Below are 15,578 nucleotides of genomic sequence, written 5' to 3'. Positions count from 1 at the left end.
AGTTCCATTCCACTTCACATCTAAACACACACGCATAAAACGGGCAGGAGGATGACATTTTTACTTTTTGGTTTGTTAATGGATATATTATATTATATATATTATATATATAACTAACACTAATAAATATAACTCACTCTGCATCAAGTGTGACCAAAATTGGCTTTGATACGTCAAAGCCCATTTAAGAAAGAAATCTCTGAACATCACCACACTTTCCAGTCAAAAAAAGAGGGGGGAAATCACCACAGTCAAATGTGTTTTGTGGTAGTTGGTGCTGTTTTCTACAATGAAATAATTTATTTTCTGATTAATTCATTATAGGGAAAACAGTCAACTATACATATAGTTGTGTGTGTTTGTATCTATCTATCTATCTATCTATCTATCTATTTATCTATTTATCTGTATATATAAAGAACTTGGCTCTGTCAACATGTCAACTATTTTTAAATGAAGTATTTGTGATGAATCATGTAGTTAAAGCATCTACCTAACCCAGCCAAGTCCTGACCCCTTAGTTCACGCAGACATATAGCCCAGTTGCCATGGAAACAGCATAGACAGCCTGGGGATAGTCTTGAAATGCATTTCTGCATATTTTCACAACCTTACTCTTTCCTGTTCTGTCATTGTCTTTATACATAAATAAGATTCTTTGGTCATAGAACAAACTGTATGAATTAACCTAAGGGCCTTGCAGGACCTTCACATCAAATCAGATCAAAAACATAGTAAACATGCAAACAATTTAAGCTGAAGTAAGCGTTGTTAGCTAGCCATATGTTCACTTCTGTTATACTTAGATGATCAAGACCGGCTCGCAATCTTGTCAGTCACATGCCCTCTTTCCAAAACCTGCCTTTTTAAAAAGTAAACACACAAAATACACTGGCTGCGGTTAAATTGCTGTGTGCTGTCAGAAAGACAAGTGATATTGCTCGAGACACCTATATCTGTGATCTCTGTCAGGTAATAAAGATGTTTTATGTGCAGCATTTAAAAAAATTGCTTACAGCAGCTAAACCACATTTACAAAAGTCAACATCACTTTCACAACAGACATGAAACGCTTTTTGGCATCTCGCTGTAAAAGAGGTCAGAAAACTATCTGCAGCATCCTGCATGACAATCTTTTTCTTGAACCTACAATGTCCTTCACTGGGCTTCTTTAAAGGTGAACTTTAATACAAAGTAATTAATGCTGACAAGACATGCAAAATATATGGATCAAACATTTAATGAGGCCTTTTTAACTTCAAGTTCAAATGGAAGGGTACTGAAGAGATCTGCTATAAGTCCGAGGATAATCTGTAAATCTGCATGAGTCAGATGGGGAGAGGCTTCTATTTACACATGCTCATAAGCTGAACTCAAAAGATCGGTCATTATATAAACCGGATAACTGTTGAACAATTTCTGATCTCAATACAAACATCTGCTTCATTTGCATCCTACGATATTTGATCTGATCTAAAGAGCTAATCTGATGCTTTACCATAACACGCAAGTAAATGTCACAATATATAATCAAAGTATATAATCAATGCATTTTTTTAACTATTTTCTGCTGAAAATGTGATGGGCTTCACCACCATGATGCCAGGGCATTGCTATGTGGTTTTGTTTAAATGGGCTTTATGTTCCATTTTTTATTTTATATTTTTATTTAATTTCATTTTAGTATTTTGTTTAATTTTAATTCAGTTTGGGGTTTATTTGCCACCAATCAGCATTCAGTTTGAAAAACCTTTTCTCAACAAGTTGCTAAATTTTACAAATTTTACCAAACTTTACCAAAAATTAGGGGCTTGTTCAAATCCCTCATTCCAAGTATGAGAAGTATGCTTGCCTTAGCAAACACCACTGATAATCAACACCAAGACTGCCTCGTGCCGTTATGCTGGATATGTCTGTGCCACTCTCTTATGCACCTACACCTTATCTCACCTCCAATCCTAATCTCATTAAGGCTACATTGTTACCAGTGGAATACTGGGATATCAGATTGACTCTTGGTATTTTTACCCATGCATCAGGCTATTGCTATTCTCCCTCATGGCACTGAGTGAGAACCTCTGGCCTCCCAGAGTGCCTGCCTGACCAGCACACCCTCCACAGCTGCCTGACTCCATGCCTCTCAAAGACTAATTCACTCCATATTTAAATAAGGTATTAAAGTTTCATCATTGGCACCTGGATGAGGCTGCTGCCTGCCTGAGACTGAGGGGCATCTAGAGGCCTGTTGTGCCTTTGGGATGAGGAGAAGAAAAACACACTTTCACTCTCACACACACACACACACACACACACGCGCGCAATAGCAAATAATTAGGGCCTGTGAGCAGCTGGACTGACATTCTACAGGAGCCTCACTGGGTCAAGAGAAGGTCTTGTTTAGAGTGAGAAGGAGAGAGAGATACCTTGGAAGTGAGATAGAATTTGGTACAGTATATCTCATTTTTGAATAATGACAACTCATTATTTAACATAAGCTGAGACAAGTAAAATTCTAATAATCAAATATTTAGACAATATTTAGCCGACTGAAAATGGGACCAGATGATCAGGTCGGATAAAACCCCAGCCACGTTTTGGATGGATGAGAGGCTTGATTCTTTTGGACAAAGTTGTTTCTGGCTACACTGGAGTGAACTTTAAAACGAGAGGAAAGAAAAGCCCCTCTAGCGTTCTGTATGAAATATATCAAAAGAATCAAATTAGCAAGACCCTAATATTAAAATAATAACATTTACGCCTGGAATAAATGGTTTTAGTTCTAAAATCAATACGCACACTCAATAATGCAAGTGCATTATTATAAGATAATAACGCGGGAAAAACCTGTGCATTCCATAGAACATTAGAAAGAACACACAAAGGACTCGGTATTATAGATTTCATAATTTCATATCAAATGTCACATACTCCCATAGGACGCAATATGGTTACATCTCTAATGGGATTTTTTTTTTTTCTGATATAAAAATTACATTTAAAGAAATCAGACACATGTGGTAATGCAATGAAAAATTATTTACACCGCTCTTGTGGAGTACTCAGAGTGTTTCGTACCTTAAGGTTCTTTTTGAGGTACAGGAAGAAAATAACCTTTATATCACCATATTTTAAATGTGAACTATAATTACAGCATTTTCGCACATTTCGTACTTTCTACCTTGAAGCGGCCACAACAAATCTAGGGGAGCACAGATAACTAATAAACATCACTGTATTCAGAAATCCTTTCCATCTGCAAGTTTTACAGTAGCATAATGAATGACTGTTCAAGGCTTCATACCTATTTATAGTCATGATAAATGGCCAAGGATTTGATTCTTCGCTCTTTGTATGTGTTGTCTCGTTTATGATTCTGTTAACACAGAAGGAGAATTGTGGGGACACAGAGCCCTAATAAAAGCCATTCACAGACAATATCTGTGTTTGGGACTCATAAGCCTTTTCAAAAAGACCCTTCAGAAAATCTGCCTAGGTCATACTTGAATTCAAATATTTTGAGGGGATATTCGGTTATTTGTTTGGCAAATCATTCTCTAGTGTACTAAGAATGTAGAAATAGATCTCCAAGGGCAGATTTGCATATGGTTCTAGTTTCCACGACATCACAGCTCACAGCTATTCTCTTCTGTCTGTGTGATTGACAGCTAAGCAGACTCTGCCCCTTAACCAGAGAGAAACGGTCTCATCAATATAGCGTCTCTTCAGAGTCTTGCCGACACTAGCAAATTCAGCTAAAACAAAGGCTCACCCCCATATCGGTCAGCCAATGTCACAAGTTCATGGCTGAAATAATGCAGTGATGCTCACAACATATACAACACGTACATTTCCACTTTGTTCTGAGATCAATTTGAAGCACTCAACAATTTTTTTCTGATGGCCAAAGAGAAAGCACTATGAGGAGTTCAAAAGAGCCTGGAATTAGCCTTCTTCCTTTTACCCGCCGACTGTAAGAGCACTCGAGAGAAAATGTTATCTAGTATCTGGTGGGTTGAGCAGGAGATGGTCAGCCGCAGGGCTGATGGAAGACGAGGGGTGACAATTTAGTATTTCAAAGCCTGATCAGGGCTATCCATCTCCGAAGATCTTAAGAGGAAAAAAAGACCACATTTGTGATGTGGGAAAGTAAAAAGGAGTTGTAAAAACAAGACAAGACTCCATATGATAAGAGGAGACATTATGCTGATGTGTCATTTTGTTTTCTTGTTGTCACGGATACAAAGCAGCTGCATAAATAAGGTATTTAGAGGGCTTCGCTCTGATGTCTCGATTGCATTTGTTCAGTCGCGCTTCTGTAGGTGTTTTTTTTTTTTTTGGTTGGAGGCATCTGCTCAGATCCAGCCCGTTTTATGCAGACTGTCACAGCCTCTGTAGTGGCACTACAAACGGCAGGGCTGGCTATAAACTTTTCCCCCGCAGGATAAGCGTTGTTGGGATAGCGCCACCCTGGGGAATCTCCTTCTCTCGCTCGACTCAGCCTGGATCTTAGAGCGCGTCTGCCTCGCTCTCCTTCAACTGCAAACAAAGCCTTTCTCACAGCCCATTTCACTTAGTCATTCCAGTAGGAATGCGTGTTAGTGGGAAGGCGACGCAATTTGCGTTTTGTTTGTGTTATTTGTTTGCGGTGATATTCACATTATCTTTGAGTCTTTTTGGTCAGGTGGGTTCAGATGGCTGGAACGGTTCTGGATCTTTTTCGATGTTGCGTTTTTCATCTTTTTGGTCTGCTGAGGTGGCGAATTGCCTCTTGTGTCATATCCACTCTTGCTTTTTCCCATACATAAAATATCAAACATCTGAGGGACAATCCAATGACCTCTCCTGCCCTTTCTCCCTCGCTTTTTCTCTCTCTCTCTTTTACCCAAACACACACACAATCACACTCTAAGAAAAGCACCAGTCTCACATCCCCCACCGCATACGTGTCTTGATTTATTTTCACCAGTCCTCCACCTTATGATGATGTATTTGCGACATCTGGCGGTATTCACTATTTCCTTTGCAATAGCAAAATGAAAATGACGGCACATGGGGGATGCAGAGATGGACGGATAGAGAGAGAAGGGTAAAAAGCCAGGAAGACTGGTAGAGTGAAAGGAAGGAAGATCGAGAAAAGAGGAAAATGAAGTCCGAGTCAAGAGGTACCGCAAAAAATCAAGAGACAACGGCGACACACAAAGTTTTATGTCTTAAGCCGCGAGTCCTTCGAAATCCATTCCAAACGGCTTGGATACCCCCTAGTGGGAGGACAAAGGCAGCTATACTTGTCAGAAATGGGGGCGACGAAACAGCCATGAATCCATAGGGTCCAGAGGTCATCCTTCTTGAGCTGCGGTGACATCATAACAATGGGACACTTCTACAGCCTTAGAAATCCAAGCTGATTCATTCCGTGAGGGGCTAAAAAGGAGCGCGCCTTGTAGTTCCCACACATTCACAGACAGACAGCGAGGGAGAGACCTAGACAGACGAAGGAGGAGGAGGTGCTGCCTGGAGGAGGATAGCAGCAGGGAACATATAGGCCTCACTCCAAGCTTTTTTTCTTCGTTTTTTTGTGAATGTATTAAAGGAGATAACTTAATTCGCTCTCATTTTATGTCCGGAGAGCGTTTCTGTAAAATTCTGTCATAGAGTCATGTCGTCAAGTACGCAAATTACTACACAACAGAAGCACCTTACTGTGCATACTTTGTGTCTGCAAATTAGTGTTTCGAATGGTACGAATAGAGGATAGGGCACACTCATTAGGCATATAAACGTTCATTTCATGCAAGCAGCTCATCAACATTAATAGACAATGATTGATGATATTTATCTCATAATTAGTGCAAAGAAAGAGCAGATAATTGGCCATTATCAGAAAATTTGCTGAAGAACAACCCATAGCTAAAACACGACGCATCCCGGCACAACTTTTTTGAGTTCGGTAAATGTTTATGTAACCAAAGCGTAACTCTAAACAATAGACTTTCTAAATGCCGTTAAGCTTCTGCCTCACTCGCAACAATGGTGCAATAGCACGTTATGTAAGCACTAAAGCTATGATGAGATCATACATTCATGTCGAAAGTGTTAATTAGTCTATCTGCCCGAGGTTGAGGGATTCCGCTGCCTTCGCTCATTGTTTTTATAATCCTACTCACACATTAATAATTCATCGTGCCGCGCTAACACGTTTTAGCCATCTTTTTTGTCTGTTTATGAAGGCTCCATCGCGGTCATGCATGCATTTGAAAGCAAATGAATATCTCTCTTTCTGTTTCTCCCCCTTTTTGCTGCCTGACTCAGCTGCCAGCCATTTTGATAGCTTCATTTGTGACGCTGTTCTTTGATCGGGGATGTCACTGATATCCAACACCAATGAAAGGCTAAAACTGAACTGACGTTTGCTTGCTAGTAAGCTGGTCCATTTTTAAATAAATGTGCCGTCTTGTCTTCTGCGCTGACATGTTTGTCCCTTGAGTATGACTGCTTTTGTAAACTAAGAAGGGAATGTTAGTTTGTCAGCTGCAGTGCAAATGATATGAAATTTCAATCATGATATGTATTAAGTTCTGGAGGGAAAACTATGCCTCATCATGAACAACAAATATAAGCATCTTTTACTGTCTTTATACTTTCTTCAACAATAAACAAGAATAATTACCTCTTAAACTTGTCAATAGGATTTTAGTATGGAGCATGAATACTGCTGTATCTAGTCTAACTTTTGGAAGTGAACTGTTAACGACGTAATACTTGCCTGTTATCATAGGCCTATAATTTGTTTCTCATTGTCTCTTTTCTCCAAAGAAATTGCCTCCCATTCTTCACACCTAGACAGATACATAGTGCCAGCCTATGAGTTGATGGGATAGTTAGCCTAAAATTGGAAATTCTGTCATAATTTACTTACCCTTATGTCACACCAAACTCTTCAAAAAATGTATATGTGTGTGTGTATATATATATATATATATATATATATATATATATAGCAGTAGCAGTAGGCTACTTTTTGTTCAACCCTATATTAAAAGTTTGTATCACCTTTGCTGTCTCCTATCATCTTAAAAAGAAAAAATGAACAATCTGAATATCAATTTATCATACTGAACACATGTTGTGATGCCTAAACTCACTTTTAGCATTTAAAAATGTTTTTAGTTTTCTTAATGAAATGTATATATACTGTATACACACACACATACACACATACACACACACACACACACACACACACACACACACACACACACACACATTTATATCAAATATCTACCATTTATTGGTTATAACATTAACATGAATTGTAGCTTTGTTTCAGCTAAAATGTTAAAATGAGTGCATTTCTAGGAGAAAACCCATATAAACAAGAGTCAGGAGTCTTAAATCACTGAAGCTGGTTGGTTATTAATAGTAGTAAGATGACAATGCAAAAAAGACCAGGGGCAGAGGAAGAAGGATAGAACAATCAAACCAAGTGTTGAAATGGCCTAAGACACTCCGGACCAGAAGTACAGGAGGCAGTTGCCTTTTCTCATGCCCTCTGACTGTTTTTTTTTATTTGGAGATGTGGTTGATGCTCACTGCTGGGGTTGGTAATCTGAGGAGACTGGCAGAGCTGGTCGGAAACAACATGTATTCTGACCTCTCTCAAAGCAGAAGAGGGCAAGCAGCCGTGGGCATGACGCCAGCAGGTGGTAGAGTTTCCAGAAAAGAGAGGAAGTCTTCAAATGGTTCACTCCGTGGCCTGACATTGAGCTGAGCTGGACGGGAAGCGATGAATGATGGATTGCCTAAGAAAGCATCGCGTCAGCAAAGAGCCAACATAGAAGCTACACAGATGCCCCAAATCCAGGCAGCCCACTCTCCGATTAGATCTGCTCCCCTTCCAGAGAGTGCCCAAGTTCAAAAAAGAGAAGAGATGAATGAGAGAATGGCAGAGAGAGATAGAGAAGGAGAGATCGAGGGAGTGACAAGAAGCATCATTCATCTCTAAATGGCCTTTCATAACATTGTCGCTGGGTAACACACAAATTTCACCAAACAGTCACACTGCTATAGATGGTTGCCAGTAGACGAGACATACAATATAGAATAAAAGGTGAAGATGCCTCTGAGGAATAAAACATTTGAGAAATCTGCTCAAAGCCAATTTGGGAATCAATTTAGAAACGTGAAGATCAGTCAACCTGGCTTAACTGAATGAGTCAAATATTGCAGTCTAAAGCAGAGATACAAATAGACAAGGCATATTGTCAGAAGAGGAAATAATTCCAGCCAATCTAGGTACTTATTCAAAGGTGTCATCAAGAAAGCATTCAAATCTATTTTAACTGTTTTCACACTTGGTTCAGTTGTTAGTCCAAAACCAAAGTTCAGATTCACATAATGTCACATCGTCTGCGGATTGGCAGAGATGTGAAGAATGAGAGCTGCTCTATGAACACAACTTATTTGAATAAACTGCTATAATAAATGCACTATGGCATAATTGTTATTAATGGGAGGATGCAACATTGCAAATTATTTGCCATCAATAGTGCAAGTTAGAACAGAGTGCAGACCAACTGCTTACCAATCTGGAACTTTACACCAGCTTGTCAAATGACACACTTCGGCCAAACAAAACAAGACTAGTGTACCTATCAAAAGATTTAATGTCAATGAAACATTAGAAAGAAAGAAAGAAAGAAAGAAAGAAAGAAAGAAAGAAAGAAAGAAAGAAAGAAAATTATTCCAGAGACTGCAGCTTCTAAAGAGGAATTCAGTGTGCATTTTTTCTTCATATTCTTTTCTTAGTGTTCTGTCAAAAACAACTTGAACTAACATAGCAACCTGTCACATCAAGACAATCCTCAGCAGAGCACTGGGGAGAATACTCTAACCCTGTTTCATACATTTAACCATCACAATATCACACTTGAAAAAAAATATGATTCTGTGAGTTTGTTATAGAGTTGAACAGAGTTTGAATAGAAGTCATGTGTATATTACATAAAAATAATTTTTCTTCATGATTCTTTAATTAATATATATATTTCTTTTTTACATTATAAACATTTGTACTGTCACTTTATATCAATGTCCAACATCATTGCTTAAAAAAAAAGGTTGGTAGTATATCGGACACAACAACACTTACATAAGCATATTTTAACTTCATGTTGTCTTATTCATTCTAGAGCCAGGTCACAAATTATTAAGTAAAATGATAATAAAAAAAAAAACGTAAAAAATGCAAAAAGTCTGCAGATCCAGGCCTGGCTGTTGGGTTACCGGTGCACACACTTATTAGAGAGGTTGCAGAAGGGCAGATGTGTTGACAGACCTTCTCCTCATCAACCATGTCTGAGCAACCTTCATCCTTGCTTCTGTCCTTCTTACCCACCTCTGAGGGGCAGAGTTTGAAAGTTGCTGCTGAATGCCAATGAAAGACCCAGATGCCCTCTGCTTTCAGGGAGCTTGCTGACCATCTGCCCAGGGGCAAGAGTGGCACCATGGCCCCTATATCAGTCAGGGCTCTGGGGGATCTGTAGCACCTCTGCGGAGCACCAAGATCACCATTTCACTGACAGGATGACAGTCTTCAGTTCCTCTAAAGGTACTCTGAGACAGTGGCATTCAGGCCATGTAAAGTCAGCAGAGAGGGAAGGTCACGTTTGATCAGGGCTCATATGACAGAACTGTAGACATCGCATAGAGGTACGATTCACCGGGCCAAGACATTACACTCATCAGAAGAATGAAACATGTGAACAATGGCAGGTGCAAAAATGTAACACATAGACCACCGAGGCAGTTAAACTAACTTAATACAACTTTTATCCAATACTTTTAGCCAATAGCGACTTTAAAGGGATCATCCACCCTAAAATGAAAATTTTGTCATTAAATCACTTACCCTTATGTCATTCCAAACACAATTTAAGATGTTTTGGATGAAAACCAGAAGGCTTGGGATTGTCCCAATAAATGCCAAGTAAGTTACAGTGCCAAGTTCCAGAAAAGTATGAAAGACATCATCAGAATAGTCCATCTGCCATCAGTGGTTCAACCGTAACATCATGAAACGACAATGGTAAATGGACTGCATTTATATAAACAAGAATGCCTTTTGTACGCAAAAAAAAAATAAATAAAAAAATAACAATAACAATTTGTCTCCTCTGTGTCTCTCCGCATCACCGTGGCACCATTTTGGAGAACATCCGCTGAACACAAGCAGCGTATACTATTCTGTGTCAGCCGTGACACAAAGAAAAGCTGTTTTCGATCAAATCACGGTTGAACCACTGATGGCAGATGGACTATTCTGACGATGTCTTTCATACTTTTCTGGACCTTGACAGTGTAATTTACTTGGCAGAATATAGGACAGTCACAAGCCTCCCCGTTTTCATCCAAAGTATCTTAAATTGTGTTCCATAGACGAACAAAGTTTTTGCAGGTTTGGAACGACACGGGGGTAAGTGATTAATGACAAAATTTTCATTTTGGGTTGGAGTAACCATTTAGCTAAAGCCAAATATATATGAGAATAATCCAGAGTGATAGAACATTTAGCATTATATATGCTTGTAACAGATGACACATTTCAAACTTTTCAAAGCAATTAACAATGAAGGTTCCCTTACTGAGGTTGGACTATAAAAAGCTTTTCAAAGTGTCTGTGAACATCCAAAGGATGATTATGAAATACAGGCTAAACTTATTGCTGCTTTTACAATACTATTTTTGTATGTTGCATTGTACTTCTAGGTGACAGCACATTCAAGTAAAGTTATGCTAGAAATACTCATTGTATACATCCACAAAAAAGTAAGCCATATTAAATGCAGGCGTTGCAAATTAACATCCAGTGCACTCTAAATAAATTACCATTATAGGCCACTAAAACTATTCACTCTTATTTGTAAGGAGCTATGATTGCCCCTATTGAACCACACTCTCCTTCACCATCCACTCCAGCTAAAGCTCTCCATCTCCATTTCCTTGTCAGAGCGTTTCACCGCTGCCCAGATTAATGCTGACAGGCAGGAATCCTTCTAATTATCTGTCCCTGGCCTGGATGCAAATGGCTGGGTTCTGGTGGCAGTGATGAGACTGCCAGTGCAGTGACACCGGGCCCCCAGCGTGGAAGCCTGTCACTGGCCCTCTTCCATCCAGGGACCACACAGTTTATTTATTTTATTATTATTATACTCCTCTCAAACTGGCAGGGTGGCTTTGTCAATCATAATATGTGGACGGCTGTGGGTGTCTGATTAAAGCTATGATTGAGCTTGTTGTGATGGCTGTAGATTAGGATCATAGATTATGGGATATAATGGAACTTCACTAGAAGAGAGAGAGGGCTGGGAGTGAGAGAACAGAGTGAACTGAGTTAAAGAGTGTGGTGTATTCAAGAATGTTGTGAAGAAACACTGATGAAAGCAAAAAAAAAAAAAAAAACTAAAACAAAGACAAGCTTGGCAAAGATGAAATAACAGATTATAAATAGCGGCTTTTTGAGCCATTTTAGAATGACTTTGGGCAAAAAAAAACAAGACAAGCCAAGACACACACACACACACACACACACACACAAAAAGACAAAACATTTATTCCCTCCAAACTAAACTAGACCAGACAAACACTAGTAGTTTGTATGCTAGCAACTGTAATTAGCTATTTGCTCAGCAAGTTTGTTTCCAACAAAGCAAAGCAAAACAAAAAATACTTAAAGTGTACATTTCCTCAAGCAGAAAAAAAAAAACAGATTTTGAATATAATGACATTCAATATAAACTTCAGCAGAAAACCGAGATTCTAACTGATCATTACTAGAGGTGTGAGACCAGGAGGAAGGAAATAATAAATGGATGGAAAAGGATTTCAGAGGAAAGGAATGAGGAATGAGCCAGGCCGGGTGGAAATGGTGGCCTAGCTGCTTGACAGTTGACTCTGTTGGATGTGACTTTCACAGTCTGCTGGCAGTTTGTGTGGAAGCCATCACATCTGTGACTCGGAGTTTGATTAATGAGGCTTTCAGCCCGTCTCTGCCATGTGAGGTGGGGCCACGGCCTTCTCCCAGGCTTCAGTGATTCACCCACTGATCCACACACACACACACACACACACACACCAAAACTCAGACACCAGGAGCTCTGTGCCTGCCTCATGCTAAACAAAACCTCATTGTGTCTGCTAATTTCCAACACTAGCCACCAAAACAAAGGCAAAATGATGGAGAAACACAATGACGATTTGCCACAGTCAGTCAGTCAGTCAACGAACATGATGGAGAGAACTTGTTTGTGAAACTTTAAAACTCCTTGTCCTAATAATAAAAAAGTAAAATGAAAAAAAAACACCTATAAAAAAATTCACAACAGTGTTAGGCTGACAAGGAAGTGTTTGCTTTCCAGTAACACACTGAAAATGTCCCATTCCTCAGCCATGACAGATTCCCTCAAAAAAACAACAACAACAAACTCATAACACAAAGGTGGCGATAGCAATTACTTCCCCACACATTTCAATGCTGCCTCTAGCCGAGTCGCTGCACGTCTGTGGAAAAAGCCCCTGCATTCTGACACATTTGTTTGTATTTTATACCCTGGGAAAGAAAGCTAACCATATGGCCATCATTGGGAACAGATGGCATTTGCCCAATCTGAACGCCGGTGCCTATCACTGCAATTTAAAGCACTCCACTTCCCGCATCAACTGCCATCTCTATCAACAGATACTTCTCGGCTCACTATTGTTCCGGATGATAGAGGAATGACAGGGCAAGGCTGTAAAAGTTGACCTAGCCAATGTACTGCATAGTGAAAATTCATGTTTTTCAAAGCAACACACAATTCCACGGAAGACAACATACTGTATTTTAGCATTGTTTATGACTGTGCAGATAGTTTTAGCTGTGACCAACAGAATTGCATTTGTTCAGAAGGTGCTTGTTAAGTGTGTCCTGTGGTATTTTGCAACTCTAAAAGCCACATCTGGTGATTTTTACAGACCCATCCATCAGCATGTCTTGTAATGGTGAAACTAGAACTCTTTCCAACTAAGGCACAATATATTAAAAGAAAAAGCCATTATAGGAAATGTTTGACCTTAGAGCTCACTTATGAAAGATTACCATTTATTCTCACCTTATAACTCAAACTCTTGCTGTGGCACAAGCAAAAGGAAGAAAAATGGGGTTAGTAAGATTTTTATTATTTTATTCAGCAAGGATGTATTAAATTAACAGTAAAGACTTTTACACTGTTCCACAAGATTTTATATAAATGCTGTTTTTTGGAACTTTCTATTCATCAAAGAATCCTGAAAAAAAAAGTATCAGTTTCCACAAAAACAAAGAAAAAAAAACTGTTTTAAACATTGATAACAAAAATCTGCATATTAGAATGATTTCTGAAAGATTATGTGACATTACAGATTTCAGTAATTAATTACTGCTGAAAAAGTAGCTTTACCACCACAGGAGTAAATTACATTTGAAAATATATTAAAAAGAGAATGTAAAGTTTCTACAACAAAGGAGACAAATGTGAATGTGATTGGTGACACAGATCATTAAACCTCTGTGTTGTTTTAAAGCCTTCCTGTCACCAAGCACTGTGACTCTGGCAAAAGTGTGGGTCATGTCTAGAAGTTTGCTGTTGCGGTCTCATGGTGTCAGGTGCTAGTCTGAGGAAGAACAGGAACATTAATCAGTCACTTTTTGCTGAAGAGCTCCATTTTAGAATGATTAATGACACTGCTGGCAGAGACAGCCAAATGACAGGTGACAAATAAAAGACACCCACACCTGTGTAAATCTTCTCCCTCTTTCTCACACACACTCTAATAGGGAGAACGTGGGGGTGGGGGGGGGGGTTTGCATGCCTAATTCATAAGTAACCAGATGTATGATTTATTTATAGCATATATATATATATATATATATATATATATATATATATATATATATATATATATATATATATATATACACACACACACACACACACGAGGCTGCATGGATTGGATCAAAAAATAAAACAACAACAGTAACATTATTACAATTTAAAATGTATTATATTTCTGTGTTGGCAAAACTGAATTTTCAGCAGCCACTGCTCCATCTTTCAGTGTCACATGATCCTTCAGAAATTATTCTAATAAGATGATTTGGTGCTCAAAAAACATTTAGTATTGCTATCAATGTTGAAAACAGTTGGGCTGCTTTTTATGGAAACCCCAAAACTTTTTTCAGGATTATTCGATTACTTTGATGAGAACAGCATTTATTTGGTTAAAAAAAAAATAAACAGCTTATGGGTTTGTAATGACAAGAGTAAATCAACAATGTATTGTTTTGGGTGAAGTATTCCTTTCATAAACTATAACCTCACACCATTAAAACAACTACTGAAAAGAGAGAAGTTTGAGATATTAATATGTTAAGACCTCAGAGCCCTCACCCTATTCAATAGATCGCATAGTTTCTGCATATAGAAGACCTACATACATCCTCAGTCTCCAGAGAGCATCTCTAGTGTCTAACATTCACTACATGACCTATTACTGATTTCCCCCCATACATTACACCTTGTGTTATAACTATTTTCCCTCTCCCTCATTCTCTTTTTAACCATATTTCTTTTTAATTCACCTTTGTCTGAACAGGTTTTCCATTAAATTTTATCATTCATATTCATTCATGGATATTCCACAAGTGATGGCACTGAGATGAGGTAAATGACAGTTACAAAAAGTTTGCATGCACACAAACCAACAGAGGATATGAAAGACTTCATGTTTGTATATGAAGCAAATTTGAATCATTAGAAACCAACCCAAAGACAAACCCTTACCTATGTCAAGTGGGCCTAAAAATAAATTAAGTGAGGTTTATACCCCAACTGGAATTTAGTGACTAGAAATGGTTTATGTTTATGCACAAAAGTCTGCTGTTCAACTCTTTACATTTCCAAAGAACATTCTGGCTTCACCTTCTGTCCTTCATCTTACTTTCTTTCATCCCTCTTCTGAACCTCTGCTCGGCCATGGGGGCAGGTGCTCCATCATTGAGATACTGAACATAATGAAAGATGTTCTTAGAGGTTTCAACCCACTGTGAAGGAAACACTAACATCTGGACACTCTCCAAGTTGGCTTGGGCAGGTGATTTGCCAAGTACGCAGAAATAGGTCTGTGTTCAACTGACCTGCTGCAAGCTGGACCATGGGAAGAGACACTGATTCCCAGATCTGAGACAATTCCCTATCAGAAGTTCTCCAATTCGAACCTTTTTCTTTTTTTTCCACACAAAAGGTGTGATTTGGTAACAACTTGTAAATTATTAAATTATTCTCTAATTAGTATGTGTAGTAATTATGCTTACTATATCACTTTTATGACCTGCATGAAATATTTGTACTATTAGAAGTAAGCTTGTCACGTCACAGAACCCTTTCACCAAGAACAATATTAAAACAGCGGAAATCTTGATGATTGAGGTATAAAACCTAAATCCACTCTATCCTGAAAAAGAAACCAACTACAATTATTATTTAAGAATTGATATTTCATCCGTT

At 38.6% G+C, this 15,578-nt stretch overlaps 1 pseudogene; it reads right to left on the bottom strand.

Moving 5' to 3' along the window:
- LOC128014962 (uncharacterized protein KIAA0825-like) overlaps positions 1 to 15,578 on the bottom strand; it is a 107,351-nt pseudogene that overhangs the window by 40,948 nt on the left and 50,825 nt on the right.

This window comes from Carassius gibelio, chromosome A5 (genome assembly GCF_023724105.1).
Source record: "Carassius gibelio isolate Cgi1373 ecotype wild population from Czech Republic chromosome A5, carGib1.2-hapl.c, whole genome shotgun sequence".
Taxonomy (NCBI): Eukaryota; Metazoa; Chordata; class Actinopteri; order Cypriniformes; family Cyprinidae; genus Carassius; species Carassius gibelio.
This window is presented reverse-complemented; position numbering and strand designations above follow the sequence as displayed.